The 10,933-nt window shown below is 43.9% G+C and overlaps 1 protein-coding gene across 1 annotated transcript in view; it reads right to left on the reverse strand.

Moving 5' to 3' along the window:
• PTPRU (protein tyrosine phosphatase, receptor type U) overlaps window positions 1–10,933 on the reverse strand; it is an 80,979-nt gene that overhangs the window by 47,827 nt on the left and 22,219 nt on the right.

The following is a 10,933-nucleotide window of genomic DNA, read 5'->3' on the forward strand; positions in this document are numbered from 1 at the left end:
TGAACTATATGATACAATAATATTTAGAAATCAGGATGATAAAGGAAAGGAGAGCCAAACAGTTAAATAATGCCAGAGAATGTTAGGGAAAGAGAAATGCATGCCATTAAGTCCTGGGGGGGAGGGGGGAATCCTAAATATAAGATTAAAATTGGGTGGTGAGTTCCCTGGCTGCCAAAGCAAAAAGGGAAATATCATGTTATGTAAGGATAATAATAATAACAGCAGTTAACATTTACTGGGGGCTTTGTATATGCCAGGCATTGTTTGAGAGCCTTTAAAATGCTTTATTTCATTTAATCCTCACTATAATCCAATAGGCAGGTGCTATTATTAGTCCTGTCCTAAAGACGTGGAAATGGAGGCACAGAGAGATTAAGTGACTTCCACAGTTACGTAGACAGTAAGGGGTAAAGCTGAGATCTACACCAGGACAGGCTGGCTCCAGAATCCACTATCTTAAACCACTACCCAGCCTCCCTTTTAGGAATTCACTGTCAAAAAAAAAAAATTACACCAGGAGAGACAGCTACCCAAACAAGAGAAAGGAACATGTTACAGCTTCTTGATGATTCTGTGGGGCCCGAAAGTTGTCCTCATTTTATAAATTAAAGGACTGAGGTCTCGCCCTGGCTGGCATGGCTCAGTTGGGTGAGTGTTGTCCCATGCAGCGAAGGGTTGCTGGTTCACTTCCCTGTCAGGCACATGCCAGGTTGTGGGTTCAATCCCTGATGGGGGTTGTACAGGAGGCAGCCAATCGATGTTCTGCTTGCACATCAATGTTTTTCTCTCTCTCTCTCCCTCTCCCTTCCTGTCTCTCTAAAAATCTATTTTAAAATCTTAAAAATAAAAGGCAACAACTAAGGCTTCTGAAGTGAAGCCAGGATGGAACCCAGGGGCTCAGCGCCCCGTCCTGCATCGGCATTAACCAGCTATATGACCTCAGGCAAATCTCTGGGCTCGATTTCCTCGCCTGTAAAATGAGCAAAGAGGCCAGGATCACTTGTCAGGATCCTTTTCTCTCTTGCACCCTGATTCTGTGAAATGTAGTTTCAATACCTTCAAGTTCTCTGAGTACCTGCAAGGTGTCCGCAGTTAGAGGACCTCAGGACACACCTTAAGGAACAGGTGAGGGTACTGCTGGTTGGCCTTTTACAAGGATTCAGTGTGTCCCTGTCATCATTTGTTACATGAGTAACGTGCTCAGGATGCACTTTACAAAGAAGAAGCAAAGGGAAGCATCACCCCAGGTTGCTCTTTACTCAGACAAGTGGGTAGTCCAGCGTTAGAGCCTGGCCCCAAGTACAGCACAATACAACTTTCTGTTTCCACCTGGCGCTCTCCTTTCTTCCTTGAGCCACAGGCAAACTGCATGTCTGCAGTCCTAGATCGGGCCTCCAAAGAGATAGTTCAGCACCTGCGAGGAGCAAGGCCCACCCCTTGGCTTCTTACAGTCTGGTTCCCTTCTCCCCACAAGCACGGCAGACCCTATCCCCATCCGTCAAGGACATGGAAGGGCTGGCTCCCACTGCTCGCTGCAACCTGCGGGCTGCTGGCTGAGAGCCCACGTCCTGCACTCAAATTTTCTTCCCCGTTCCTGGCCCTCATAGATTTTCCTAATGTTTTTCTATGTGGCTTTGTTTTAACCCATCATTCTTACGTGTCGGGGGTGGCGGGGGCGGACTCTGTGTATACTCACTCTGCTCTCTTGTTCAGAGGTCGTAGCTGTATTCCCTGACTTTCTGGCTCTGGTCCTGGCTGTCCCATGTGTACTGTCCCAAGGGGGCTATGGGAGCCAACGCACCGCTGCCTTATTGATACTAATGAGAGCAGGTCTCGGTCCCTGCAGCTCTACTCACACCATCCCTACCCCCGGGAGCACCTGCCCCACATTCCTTTCCATCCTCCCTGCTGCCTTTGCCCTCCTGCAGATTCAGAGAAGGGCATGGGACGCTCAGTGTCAACGGGTGACACAGACTGGGCCGGGACCATGACAAACGGGGCAATAAGCATCCCATCCAAAAAGGGCAGCTGCCGCCCAGCTCCAGGCGATGTTGCCAGGCAGGACCACAGGCTCAGGGTTGCCAGATCCTCATTTTTTTTTAAAGAGAAGCCAGAAATTTAGATTTGTATGTGAAACCTCCAGATTTTTAAGCACTGGCGACCTGCTCAGGTTCTTTAAGACCGCTTTGCAAGGCACAAAATAGCAACCTCTAACTGGGAGGATGAACCGTCCACCCTCCCACTGGGGCATCTCATTCTCCACCAGCTGTGTTAGCCCCCCCCCCCCGCCCCTACCTCGCTAGACTGAGGGGTCTTTGAAAAGAAAGCTCACTTTTCTCTTCACCCCCCACCCTGACCAAATCTGGGCAGATCCAGAGGCTCAAATAGTTTGTTGACTAGAGACTGATATGTTGATTGAGGGGTGTGAATTCATGAGTCTCTCTGTGTTTCCAAAAACCATCTGGCACCCAGACACACTCTTCAGCTGCCAGCACACGTTGGCAAAACAGAACATGGGGCCCTCAAAGCCCCATCCCTCTAAATTCCACAGGGCTACAGGCCACTCGGAGATCAAGGGTCAAAATGCACATTAAAACAACGAGGCTAACGGTTAACATCTGTTAAATTAGTCCAAGTGTGTTTATTTTAATAATGCTAATGAGGATACAATAACCCCGAGCCATTCAGCTGTTTCCGGTGGAAGGGACTCGGGAGTGGGGTTGGGTGCTCCCAACTCCAAATCCTACATCTACCCCATCATAGTTCTGTAGCTTCAGGCAAGTGACTCAACTCTTTGGACGTGTGTTCCTCGACTGGAAAAAAAAAAAAGGAGATAACACCTACTTTTTGAAGAGCAAGTTGCGAGAATTACGTAAGATGGGTCAAACTGCCCAGCCCATATTCATGAACTAATATGTGTGCACTAAGGTGAGATACTGGTAGCAGTATAAATTAGTACCACCATTGTTTAAAGCGATATATGTCGCCTGGCCATCATGGCTCAGTGGTTGAGCATCGACCTATGAACCAGGAGGTCACGGTTCAATTCCCAGTCAGGGCACATGCCTGGGTTATGGGCTCGATCTCCAGTGTGGGGTGTCCAGGAAGCAGCTGGCCAATGATTCTCTCTCATCATTGATGTTTCTATCTCTCTCTCCCTCTCCCTTCTTCTCTGAAATCAATAAAAATATTTTTTAAAAACATTAAAATGAAGCGATATATGCCAAAGCCCTTTCCTAGACCACTCCTGTCTATTTATCTTAAAGAAAACTGGGGAAGGAAATAAAGTGCGCTAAGCACTGTTTCAATGTAGTATTATTTATATAGGAATCTAGAAACAAATAGTCCAGCAATATGGAGACACTCAACAGAGTTCTGCAGCCAATAAACATAATTATAAACAACATAACCCATGTAACAACCTCAAGCAAAGGAAGCAGAATACAAATGCTTTCTACATCCCAATGACAAGGGTGTAAAAATGTGTACTGTAGACATATGGGCAGAGATTTGAAGAAGACAGAAAAACTAAAACAGCTGTTGGGCTAGGATGCTGAGATTCAGAGTGATTTTTAAAAATGCCTTCTACTGACATTATATTATTGTTTTTATGGCAAATAATACTGTGGGAGGAGAGTGTCAGGGGGATAGAGGAGATGACAACACAGCTGGCCAACAACAAAACAACCCCCGGCCAAGGCACCTAAGCAAGGAGGGGGTGGTTATGTCAACGACGAGAAGCATGTAATTTAAAGGGGCAGGATGAGCCGTTTGGGTCCTGCCCGAGCTTCCATCCTGGCCAACCTGTGGGAAGTGTTTAGCAGTGCCTGGCACAAAGTGGGCGCTCAGCCCATGAAGGCAGCTGTTTTGTTGTTGTTTCAAACAGTGGATTGCAAATCAGTGCGTTCGAACTTTGGTTCTGACTCTACTATGGACTCACTGTGTAGATTTGGGCAAATGACTAAATCTCCAAATCTCAATTTACTCATCTGTAAAATGGGATTAACAGCGGTCACCAGGAAACCTGGTTTCTTTTATTTTTTTATTTCAGAGAAGAAGAGAGAGGGAAAGATAGAAACATCAATGATGAGAAAGAATCATTGATCAGCTGCCTCCTGCCACCCCTCACTGGGGATCGAACCCGCAACCCGTGCACATGCCCTGACCGGGAATCAAACCGAGAGCTCCTGGTTCATATCAAAAGTCGATGCTCAACCACTGAGCCATGCCGGCCGGGTGGAAACATGGTTTGTTAACCCACCAGGTGATCACAGGCAAGTGCCTGCCCCTCTCTGGGTTTCAGTTCCCCATCTGTACACTAGGGGGGATTCTCTCTGGACCCCTAGCTCTGATTTTGTTTATTCTAAGTACCTGACCAGAACTGGCTTTGAAGAGTTCAAAACGCCATAAAATGACAGTTGTCACTGACTGGGTGCTTCCTGCGAGGTGGGCACTGTGTTTCCCATGCATTTAATGCATTTGTATGCAATTACCTGCATTGAACTCTAACACTGGAGGGCCCATGTTCAGGCTTCACAAGTCCTCCTTCCATCTGCACTTATTTCCTAGAAATCTAAGGACGAAGTCTGGGGTTCTCAGCCTCGGCATTATCGACATTTTGGACTAGATGATTCTTTGCTGTGGGAGCTGTTTGTGCGTGGTAGGCTGTGCCGCAGCTTCCCCTGCTTCCTCCCCCCTTTCATGCCATCAGCACCCCAACCCCAGTTGTGACAACCAATATGTCTCCAGACACTGCAAATGTCTCCTGGGAGACAAATCACCCTGGTTGGGAGCCACCAGCCTGGAAGACCTCATCCAGTCGCATGGCTTTCAATACCATCCACACCACGTCTATACCGACGAAATTCAAATTTGTATCTGCGGCCCGAACCACTTCCATGAACTCCACACTCATAAATCCACCTGGCTGATGGATATCTCCACTGGCCGTCTACATCAACAGTTCCAACACAGAGCTCCTGTCTACGAACCCCCGTCACAGCTGCTCCTCCCGAAGTCTGCTCCTTCACAGTAAGTGACAACTCCATCCTTCCAGCGGCTCAAACAAAACACCTTGGAGCCATCCCTGACTTCTCTCTCTTCCCGTCTCTCTCGATGCATTTCCAATCCATCAGCAGGAGCAGGTAGCTCTACCTTCAGCATGAACCCAGCATCCAACCACTTTTCACCACCTCCACCCTTCCTCCCAGCTCTCAGCCTCCGCCATTTCTATACTGACTGCTACAGTGGCTTCTTCACTGGTCCCTCCTTTGGTCCCCTTCCCCTCCTAGACTCTATGCTCCAGAATCATCCTTTTAAACAAAGCAGGTAAGGTCACTGCTGCTCTCCAGACCCCACAGTGGCTCCCCAGCTCACTCAAAGGGAAATGGCCCTGAGTCCCACATCCCCAGTGTGGTCATGACCTTCTCTCCTGCCCTCTCCCCATCACTCACTAGCCTACAGCTACACTGGTCTCCTAGCTGCTCCTCACACATGCCAAGCATGCTCCTTCCTACACTGAGCTTACTATTCTCGGTCAGCCTGGAATGCTACCCGTCCCCCGTCCCCCCCCCCCCGCCCCACCCCGCGCAATGCCTCCAGCTTCCTGCATGGCCCAGGCCTCACCTCTTTCTGGTCTCTGCTAAAATGTCACCTTCTCAGTAAACTAGACTCTGGAGCCTTTTTAAAATAACAATCCTCCTACCGCCACCCCGCTCCCCCCCCCCAGCACTTATTATCATTTGACAAACTATGTATTTCGTTGTTTACTGTCTCCTCCCACCAAAATGTGAGTTCCACATGCAGAACTCTCACGCTAGTAACCTTTGTCTGTCTTGGTCCCAGTCCTAAACCCCTCACAGCTGTAATAGTACCTGACACATAATAGGCACTCAATAGCCTTTTTTTTTTTAATGAATCTTCACACTCTGTATGGTAAAATTATTCCCGTTTTATAAAACAAGGGGACTAAAAAAGTTCCAAGAGGCTAAGTAACCTGGCCCAGATCCCTCAGCTAGAAAGTAATTCCCACTGGAATACTCCGGCCCACTCCTCAAGGGTCTCCCCAAATGTAGCATTTAACTGGATTTTAGATGGTTCCCAGATCAGCTTTTAAAAACACAGAATATGAACAGCAAAAATAAATAAATAAACCTCAACCTAAACCTTGTACCTTATCCAAAGATTAACTCAAAATGGATTGTGGACTTAAATGTAAAAAGTAAAACTATTTTAGCCCTAGCCAGTTTGGCTCAGTGGATACAGCGTCAGCCTGCGGACTGAAGGGTCCCAGGTTCGATTCCAGCCCAGGGCACATGCCTGGGTTGTGGGCTCGTTCCCCAGTAGGGGCTGTGCAGGAGGCAGCCAATCAATGATTCTCTCTCATCATTGATGTTTCTATCTCACCTTCTCCCTTCCTCTCTGAAATCAATAAAGAAATATATTTTTTTTAAAAAAAGAAAAAAGAATCCAAAAATACGAAGAAAGTGTAAGGAGCCTCTGGGGCAGCTTCAAGCGTACCAACATCCGAATTATAGGGGCGCCAGAAGTAGAAGAAGAAGAAGAAGAAGAAGAAGAAGAAGAAGGTAAAGATACAAATTATTAACAACAAATACACATCTATCAACAAGTGAATCTAAAAATCAAGTGAATTGCCAAAACCGGTTTGGCTCAGTGGATAGAGCGTCGGCCTGTGGACTGAAAGGTCCCAGGTTCGATTCCGGTTAAGGGCATGTACCTGGGTTGCGGGCACATCTCCAGTAGGAGATGTGCAGGAGGCAGCTGGTCGACATTTCCCTCTCATCGATGTTTCTAACTCTCTATCTCTCTCTCCCTTCCTCTCTGTAAAAAATCAATAAAATAAATTTAAAAAAAATAAAAAAATAAAAATAAAATAAAAATAAAAATCAAGTGAATAAATAATCTGATGAACAGAATAAACTGGTGATTATAATAGAATCAGGGGCATAGAAAGGGAGTGGACTGACTATTCTTGGGGGGAAAAGGGGTGTGGGGATGCAAGAAGAGACTGGACAAAAATCGAGCACTTATGGATGAGGACAGTGTGGGGAGGTGAGGGTGGAGGGGGGGTGGGAACCAGGTGGAGGGGAGCTATGGGGGGGAAAAAGAGGAACAACTGTAATAATCTGAACAATAAAGATTTAATTTAAAAAAGAAACTAAAAGTGGTTGTTCTGTGACAGACCAAGTAAAGAGGATAAAAAGACAAGTTAAAAGCTGGGAGAAAAATATTTCCAAACTACATATCCAACAAAAGGACTAGTATCTAGAATGTGTAAATACCTCTCAAAACTCAACAGTAAAATATGAATAATCCACTCAGAAAATGGGCAAAGACACAAACAATTCACCAAAGAGGAATGCAGATGGCAAATAGCACATGAAAAGATGTTCAACATCACTAGGCATTAAGGAGATGCAAATTAAGACCAGGATGGCATATTACCATACACCTCTCAAAATGGCTAAAATGACAAAAATTATGACACCACCAAATTTTGGCAAGGATGCCGAAAATTGAATCACTCATACATTACTGGTGAAAATGTAAAATATATAGGCATTCTGGCAGTTTCTGATAAAACTAAATATGCCCTTAGCATATGACCCATCAGCGGACTCCTTGGGCATTTATCCCAGAAAAAATGAAAGTTTATGTTCATGAAAAACCTATACACAAATGCTCATAGCAGCTTTACTTGTAATAGCCAAAAAGTGGTACCAGTCCAGACGTCCTTCAACCGGTGAAAGGTTAAACAAAGTATGGTATATCCATAGAATACTACTCAGCAATAAAAAAGAATAAATTATTGATATACACAACAATTTGGATGAATCTTCAGGGAATTATATTGAACAAAAAAAAATAATCTCAGTGCCAAGACAATTCAATGGGGAAAGAATAATATTTTCAATACATGGTTCTGGGCACTTATGGATGAGGACAGTGTGGGGGGGTGAGGGTGGAGGGGGGGTGGGAACCAGGTGGAGGGGAGCTATGGGGGGGAAAAAGAGGAACAACTGTAATAATCTGAACAATATTATTGTGTGGCTCAGTTAGTTGAGCATCATCCCATGCACCAAGAGGTTAAATTCCTGATCAGGGCACATGCCTGGGTTTCAGGCTCGATTCTCAGTAGGGGGTGCACAGGAGGCAGCTGATAGATGTCTCTCTCTCTCACTGTTTTTTCACTCTCTCTCCCTCTCCCTTCCTCTCTCTCTAAAATCAATAAAAACATATATAAAAACTGCTAAAGTCATCTTCTAAAGTAAATAAATTAAATAATAAATAAATAGTGTTGGGACAACTGGACATCCACATGCAAAAGAATAAGGCTGGACCCTTACCTCACACCATATACAAAAATGAACTCAAAATGGATCAAAGGCCTAAATGTAAGAGCTAAAACTATAAAACTCCTGGAAAAAATAGAGGTAAATCTATTAGGTTAGGCAGTAGTTTGTTGTTGTTGTTGTTGTTGTTGTTGTTGTTATTGTTGTTTTAGATGGTACATCAAAAGCACAAACAACAAAAGAAAAAATACATAAATTGGGCTTCATCAGAATTAAAAACTTTTGTGCTTCAAAAGACACCATCAAGAAAGTTAAAAGACAACCCACAGAATGGGAGAAAATGTTTGCAAATACATCTGATAAAGGTTTAGCATCTATAATATATAAAGAACTAGAGGCCCAGTGCACAAAATTCTGCACACTGCAGGGGGAGGGGTCCTTCAGCCTGGCCTGTACCCTCTCTCAGTCCAGGACCCCTTGCTCCTTACCACCCGCCTGCTCGCTGCTCCTTAGCACTGCTGCGAAGGGGAGAGGCTCCCACCACAGCTGCTGCACTTGCCAGCCGTGAGCCTGGCTTCTGGCTGAGCAGTGCTCCCCCTGTGGGAGCAAACTGACCACCAGGGGGGAAGCTCCTGCGATGAGCATCTGCCCCCTGGTGGTCAGTGCGCATCATAGCAAACTGGGTCATTCTGGGTCATTCTGGTCATTCCGCCATAACAGTCACTTAGGCTTTTATTCCTACAAACTTAATAACAATACAACAACACACAAACAAACAACTTAAAAATAGGTAAAGGGTCTAAAGTAGACATTTCTACAGAGAAGACATACCAATGACCCAACAAGCACATGAAAAAATGTTCATTATCATTAACCATCAGGGAAATGAAAATCAAAACCACAATGACATACCACTTCATACCCCCAGGAGGGTTATTAATAAGAAGACAGATAATAAGTGTTGACAAGAATATAAAGAAATTGGAACCCTCATATACTACTGATGGGAATGTAAAACAATGCAGCTGTTCCTCAAAGGTTAAACATAGTTACCATATGATATATACACTACATAACCAGAAGAAATAAAAACGTATGTCCACCAAAAACCTGTACATGAATATTCATAGCAAAACTGTTCATAATAGCCAAAAAGTATAAACAACCCAAATGTCCATCAACTGGTGAATGAATAAATGGTGGTATTGTCCATATAACAGAATATTATTCAGCAATAAAAAAGGAATAAAGTACTGATAATACCACAATGTGGATAAACCTTAAAAACATTATCCTAGGTCAAAGGAGCCAGTCACAAAAAATAACTGTATATTGTAAGATTTCATTTATATAAAATGTTCACAAAAAGGTAAATATGGATTTTTGTAAATATAAGCACATGAAGAAAGCCACACAGACAAAGTAAATGAGTAGTTGCCTAGTGTTGGAGGTGTTAGGAAGAAATGAGGGGTGGACTACTAAAAGACACAAGGGTTCCTTTTGGCATGATGAAAATGTTCTAAAGTTGATTGTGGTGATGGTTGCACAGCTCTGTGAATATACTAAAATCCACTGAATTGTACATTCTAATGAGTGAATTATATGAGATGTGAGTTATATCTCAATAAAAATGGTACCAAATTTAAAAATCAATTCCAAAAGGTTATATACTGTATGATTTCATAACTTACATAACTTTTTAAATATGTTTTTATTGATTTTTAGAAAGAGAAGAAGGGAGAGGGAGAGGGAGAGGGAGATAGAAACATTAACATGTTGTCCCCTGCTGGGGATTGAGCCCAAAACCCAGGCATGTGCCCGGACATCTTAGTGCATGGGTCAACTCAAGCACTGAGCCACACCGGCAGGACTATGTAATATTTTTGAAATGACAAAGTTTTAGAAATGAAGGATAGATTAGTGGTTCTCAAGAGTTGTGGTGGAAGAAGGAATGGAGGCGAGTGTGGATATAAAAGAACACCACCCAGGATTCTTAAGTTGATTGAACTGTTCAGTATCTAGGTTTGTGGCAAATACACAAACCTACACATGTGATAAAAGCGAATAGAATGAAATACACACACACACACATATACACAAGTGGCAACACGTGAAACTGGAGAAGTCTGAATAAGATCTGTGGGTTGTATCACTGTCAATATCTTGATTGTGATATTATACTACAGTTTTGGGAAATGTTACCATTGCAGGAAATGGGTAGCGTATATAGGGAATTCTCTCTTTTGTCTTACAACTGCATATAAATCTGTAATTATTATAATAAAAAATCCAATTAAAAACAAATGCTTAAATCACAGAGTGAGAAAATTGTTTTGTTCTCCATTTCTCTTCAGATTAAAAATAATGGCTTCTCTGGTGCAGGTGTGCCATCCCTCCTAGCACACGCTTCAGCCCTTCAACATGGAAGAGCAATGCCCAGACAAGAGACTCCAGCTACAATTTAATAACGCACTTTCTTCATCTGGTGGTGTTACGTTGTTTATTTTATCTAGGAAACATAATGTCGAATTATGGACACAGAGTCTGGAGCCAGCCAGGCAACCGTTCCAATGCCAGTTCCTCCACTTACTAGCTCTGGGCCAGTAACCTAACATCTT

Source organism: Myotis lucifugus, unplaced genomic scaffold (assembly GCF_000147115.1).
Source record: "Myotis lucifugus unplaced genomic scaffold, Myoluc2.0 scaffold_197, whole genome shotgun sequence".
Lineage (NCBI taxonomy): Eukaryota > Metazoa > Chordata > Mammalia > Chiroptera > Vespertilionidae > Myotis > Myotis lucifugus.